This window comes from Acyrthosiphon pisum, chromosome A2 (assembly GCF_005508785.2).
Source record: "Acyrthosiphon pisum isolate AL4f chromosome A2, pea_aphid_22Mar2018_4r6ur, whole genome shotgun sequence".
Lineage (NCBI taxonomy): Eukaryota > Metazoa > Arthropoda > Insecta > Hemiptera > Aphididae > Acyrthosiphon > Acyrthosiphon pisum.
The window spans coordinates 35,618,102-35,624,999 of NC_042495.1; positions in this window are offsets into that span (position 1 = coordinate 35,618,102).

Genomic DNA, 6,898 nt, shown 5'->3' on the forward strand with positions numbered 1-6,898 from the left:
CTTTCATTATGTCAAGCATGTCATTGACAAAAAAAAAAAAAAAACGTCAGATTATAATATATTTCACATTATTTTTTTTATGATTCCCTTTTTATACTCTTACCTTTTATCGTTTTAAATAATATTCAAAAAATAACTGCTTATAATAATGTAATGTATATGCCAGTACAAGAGAAATATAATGCGTTTCAAATTGTTTTAAAAATACTTTAGTTTGCAAGCGTATGTTTTACATGTAATCTGTTATTGTGATGTAATCATAAGTGACGTGTGGTTTTATTTGAAAAGACACTTAAATATAACTTTTGGTGGTTTTTGGTTTCCGTTGATCTTTAAAATGAATTCACTTTTCTATTCTGAGCAGAACGATGAATGTATATTGATTTTACAATGATATGTGTGTGTTTTTATTTTTGTGTATACGAGTAATAAGACATTTTCTCTGCAACATATAGGTATTAGATATAAGTGTATAACTATTTTTGATTACTTTACAAAATTTAAAATGTATAATAATACATAATAATACACTTGTGCTGAAGTGATTCAAATTTAACACATCCATTACAGCGACCCCAGTCAATACCTACTGTATTCAGCAGGTGTATATACACATTTTTTCTTTTGAAATCTTACTAACTTATAAGAACAATAGATCGTATAATACCTATACATCATTATTATACCGATATTAAATAATATGATCGTTTTCATGATTTACAATAACTGAATTTTCTACACAATGATTTTGGGAGGTGATGGGATGGAATTATAATATATACCAAGTATCTAACTTTTTAATTATTAAAGTATAGAACATTTATCCAGAACGATAAAAATCTACTATTATCTATTTATCAGCTTCATTCGTGGTCTGACTTTAAACCATTGTTGCACTGTGGATCGTTGCACACAGTGTAGGTACTGCTAAAATAAAATCGTCATGTGACTGTTCGGTATAATAAAATGTAATATAATATGATACAAAAATACGAACAATTTAATGCAATTTTCACTTGTTTTTTTTCGTGTAGATTTTTCATGCTCCGTCTTTGTAGCTTGGTTATTTTTTTGATATTTGTTGATAAAACTTAAATTAAACAAATATGTATGATAATATCATATAATGTATTATAATCCTATAAAACAAATTATTTTCAAGTTCTTTCCCATTTTTAGTTGGACATATGTTTAAAATATATTTATTTGTTATTTCAAACAGACAATAATAAGAATTTAAAACAACTATTATTAGTTATACCTTATAACTTACAAGCAATAACATAATGCAATCGAGCATAACATTTTATTTAAAATTGTTTTTTATTACACTGTCTGGAATTTTTTGATGCTAAAGGTAATTTCGGTGTTCTTATAAATTAGTGGTATGATAATTTTGACAAGAAGTCACTATGTCAGCGGAGACTAAAATAGAAAAATCCATGTTTAGATTAGTGTGACATAGGAATTAGGCGTTGTGGTGAATATTTTTAATTTGAAATGAACAATAAATGGTTAGTCATTTTCTCATTACATACTACATTTGAAATACTTTTTACAATAAACGTATCAGAAAAATAATCAACGAAACTCTGAAATACTAAATGACAGTGCACTCTAATTGGATTTCAGTTTTGCCGAGGCTCCCGGTAAGATAATATACACAGTTAAACTAATCTGTAGCATACAGGGACTTTTGGAAAATCTACTTTATGCTTACCTACGGGGAGTTATTTAGTAATTTGAAATTATATCAGTGTGTCAGTTAAACCATGAAGTAGGTGCCAAAATATTTATTTAATTTATAAAAAAAATGCTTGGTCAACCATTAATTGAGACCCTTCATGCGGAAACTAACGACATAGCTACCTATTTGAAATCACAGTCTAAAATATATGGTATTATTTTAATACCTATTGTTTTTTTATTACACACACGCAAATACGCAATAGTTATTTTAAAAGTTGATTTACATAATTTACACAATTTTTGTTTCATAAAAATTATTAGGTAATTAATGAATTATTTGTCTAATAATTATTAGGTACATAGGTACATTTTTTTATTTAATTTGTACAGCTATGAGATGCATTAACGCGTCTTAATTGGAGTTAGATTTACTTTTATATTGTAACAGCGAGGACTTAGATATAATATTATGTTCGCTGACTTAAATTTATTATTCTATGAGATACTATTGTGTTGATTATATTATTATTCTATTGCTATTAATAAAGGACATAGTCCAATAGTACAGAATAGCAAATAAAATATAAAATATATTATTAAAGTCGATATAATGTTTATCGTAATACGTAGATAATATGAATTTTTATCTAGGATTGAACTATTAGTTGTCTTAATGTCTTAAGGGGGGGGGGGGACGTGCCAATTACTTTTATATTTTGGTTGCCACAATTATAATACTCTTCCACTAATCTACTACCTGATACCTATTTAGAGGCGGTTGATAGGGTGTATTATATCGAAAAAAATTACTTCACCAGTGATCATCAGTGATTGATGGCTTGGATTAAAAATAGTTTTTCAAAAATATAATACGTCCGGATATAATCATTTTTAGAGTTTCTGTACGGTAAAACAGGACCCTATTACTAAGACTCCGCTGCCCGCCCGTCTGTCACCAGTATGCATCTCATGGACCGTGAAAGTTAGACAGTTGAAATGTTCACACATGATGTATTTCTGTTACCGCTATCACAACAAATACCTACTAAAAATATGTTAGAATATATAATATAAGTAGTATGTGTAGTAGCATGTATGTGGCCAACACCGGATTTTTTAGATGCAATGAATAATGTCATATTTGATGGCAGAACTCTCCCGTTGCCACCGAATATAGTGTGCGGGGATTTTAATGTAGATTTACTGGAATCTAATGAGAATGCACCTTTAAATCAATGGTACGGAACTCTTCGTGCGTGAGTCAGACTCGCACTTGGCTGGTTTTTATAAATAGATTAACAAATTCAATATTATCTTAAACATTACAAGTACAACATTTAATTAATTGTTTTTGACATAAGTAACAAGTCCGGACCTGTTATATTTGTCCGCTTAACATTTAGATCATGTTAAAATATTATATTTATTTTATATCTCATTAATTTAGGACTTATTATAATATGTGTGCACTAAAATAATCTATCTTGCGCTAAAAACACACAAGTTAAAATATAAATAAAACATGTTTTAACAATAATATTGAATTATAATTTTTTTACTGAATCAAAAAGATGACCCAGATTAACCCAGACTTACAAAACGATTTTGAGAAAAATTTTACATAGGTATAACTTTTGGCCTCTTAGCCGTCGAAATACGGGTAAGAGATGTTTATATACTATTGTAAACTGTATGATTGAAGTTAAATAATTTGGTGATATTTTACTTTGGTTTCCAAATGTATTTTATTTTGAAAAAAATATCTGTAAATCTTAAACTTTAAATAGTTTTGTGCTAAGTACATGTATTTTTTTAATGTTGATAAATGTCCAATACATTTACTAATTATGAATACTAAACATTTAGGTTCATATTTTTGGTAATATATATTAGTTCAAATTTAGAGTTTTTATTTATAGGTAATTAATGTTTTTCTTTAAAGATTTAATATAAGTAGACTATTTTCCTTTCAAAAAATTAGCTTTTTATACTCCGATATCCGTAGTATAAAGTCAACTCAAATTTGTAATATAATATTATCCCTGTCATATAAATATAACAAGGTGACGGAATCTATTACATTAGCATAATATAAGAGTTGGTGTTGAACGAGTGACTTATATATTTTACAAGATATTACTTTAATGTCTTAAATATGGAATAGCACTGATGCAAACATACTATCGTAACTCATAGTACTTGTTATGTCAGTAGAAAAGCTGAAGTTCATTAAAAATTCTCAAACGTATTAATCAATGATGCATTTATTGGACTGGCAATGTATTGAACTTGAATCGAAAATATATATTACTTATACTATAATTTGTTATGAAAAACGAATACAGTAAAGAAACTCTACAAAATCAACAATTGATTTGATGAATTCAATAGTATTTAAAATATATTTTGAATGATTTTAAATCACCAAACTGATCAATATTAATATATTTTAACAAACAACAAAAGTAAATCAAGATCGGTAGGTAGAACACATTCATTAGGTATCGGACCAATCCATATCACCTTTATAATTTTGTTGTGCATGCAGATTAGTGTTAATAATTTCACCAGAAATTAAAGTTCTGGAGTTAACTCTTGTTGTGTGCGTGGAGAGTGGAGTCGGTGTAAACATAACAGGGAATTCCATGACATGAATCCGTTGTGGAGCTAAAATTGAACTAGATTCTGTAAAATTATCATTGTTGTGCAGGAAGTGAAGGTGAAAAAATAACCTGGGGGTGTAGGCGCAAACATATCTGGTAATAAACTCAGATTTAGTAACGGTGATGGACAAATGACAGGGAAAACAATAATAATAATAATATACCAACAGGAACAGTTTTTTTTTTATGACAGCATAGAACTTATACGTATAATATGCTATTGGCACTAATTATAATCATAATATAATCTGTTGAATGGCAATAATTTATATTTTATATAAACAAAAAATATTAGATTTCCATTGTAAAATCCTTGTTTGAGAACCTCTTCAAAATGCGAATTTCGGAAAATCCTATTTTATGGCTAATGTCCAGCATTTGAAGAACCAATATTCCTAATTTCAAGTTTATTCGTTTTGTAGTTTTTGAAGAGTAGTGATCAGTGAGTGAGAGATATTTGGATTTTATATGTACAGAATTATAAACAATATAATAGTATCGCCGTATTGGCGTATTGGTAGTTGATTTATTACCTATGTAACACCAATTTTAAATCTATATATATAATTTAACTATATTATTATAAGTATATTTTATTTTAAATAAATTATAAATTGCATATTTTACACTACTGCAATTATTATACATTGATAAATTTAAAATTATGACTTGTGTTATATTTATTTTCTGATGTTTAAATGAAGTCTAAAATGCATGTCTAGTTATTTCTATCATTTTTACGAATACACTTAAGACTCAGCGGAATTGATAAATCTCTGGTACATGCATAAAATTTAAATAAACTATAATACAAGACAAGGTCAGTTGATAAGTGTTATTGCTGTTGGTATATGGTAGTGATAGTTATATAGATCTTGTGTTCCGTAATGTATATTGCACTACCTACCTATGTTGTATAATACGTTGCACTAACCTAACCATGATGATACTTGGGTTTATAGGTGAATTCGGTTTGACGACGGTCAGTGATAAATCCAAATAGTATATTTTACCCAATAATGAATGCCATTATGACAAATATAAGTTATATATTTATTTTATAAATATAAAATCACGTTTTTTCTACTAAAAATTAAAGAAATAAAATATATTGTTATAGATCATATCATAGTATAGGTTGCTACTAACACAGTAGAAGTTAATGTATAATTAATGTATACATTGTATAGAATAGGTACATAGGGTGATTCTTTTAAAGGTAAACAATCCCGGAACGTTTTTGAATTATTTTTTGACATCATTTAAAATTATTACACAACATTCGGTATTATTTTATTTCTCAACTTAATATTTTTTACTGTTTTGAATCAGAATATATTTTTACTTTCATACTCCAAAACACAATATTTTTCTAAGAATTCAAAAAATATATAAAAATTGAATTTTAAACAAGGTGTAAGTTATAATATTTACGATAGATAAGATCAGTGTGGAGTAGTGAAAAAAATTAGGGGTATACCTTGTGAAATATTAGTCATCCAATTATGCTCATCTAGTCTTTAAATATCTAATACTAGCTAATGTTGTTCGTTGGAAATTACATTTTTACATATTGAAATCCTCACAAAATATATTTATCCCTGGAATATAAATTAAAAATGTATTCTATCTTTAAAAAAGGTAGAAACATAAATTAATTATAAAGATATAAAAAAGTAAAAGTAATATTTTTTTAAATAAAATGTTGTTTATGACTTCAGCTTCAATTCTCAACGAAAATCGTAAATGCTGTTTGAGATGATAATGATTGTTAACTAACAAAAGAATCGTTCTGTATTGTAAATAATATATTAAAATATTATAATTATATTGTATGACTGTGGAAATAAACGGTACGGGTACAATTTCAGAAAAGAAGTTGATTAAGGCGTCCGGTACCGATGATATTTTGTCCTCAAAAATACACTCTGCGGGAATGATACCACCTTGTAGAATCATCCAAATTTCATATTTTTTTTTTTAATTGCTAGAGGGAAATATTCTACAGCCCGCATCGATCTCTGTTTTTTAATATTTTATTCTCAAACTTTATAATACATTTTATGTCTAATATAATACAAGATAAAAAGCATTTTTTTACAAATTTTTTAATACAATTATTTGAAATAAAATACAAAATCAGAGATGGATGTGAGCTGTAGGAAGTCTTCTTCTTTTAGATAAAAAAATAGTCATCAAAATCCGACAATTCTACTAAGCCTGAGAGTTATTCCCGTAAAGTAATTTTTTTCGACATAATACACCCTATCAACCCTCCCCCCCTAAATTGGTATCGTGTAGTAGATTAGTGGAAAAGTCTTATAATTGAGGTGGCAACTTAAATATAAAATTGAATTTCAAATTTTATAGAATTGTAGAAAATTTGAAAAACTGGCACTGTATGGGACACTTAAGATAAAATATTAAAAAGTTTGGAACATCTAGAAAAATGGAAATCAATGTTATCGATGGGTAATTAGTGTCGAGTGTTCCTTGAATATATGTATAATTAACAAATGTTATACTGTTATTTTAAGACTTTATAA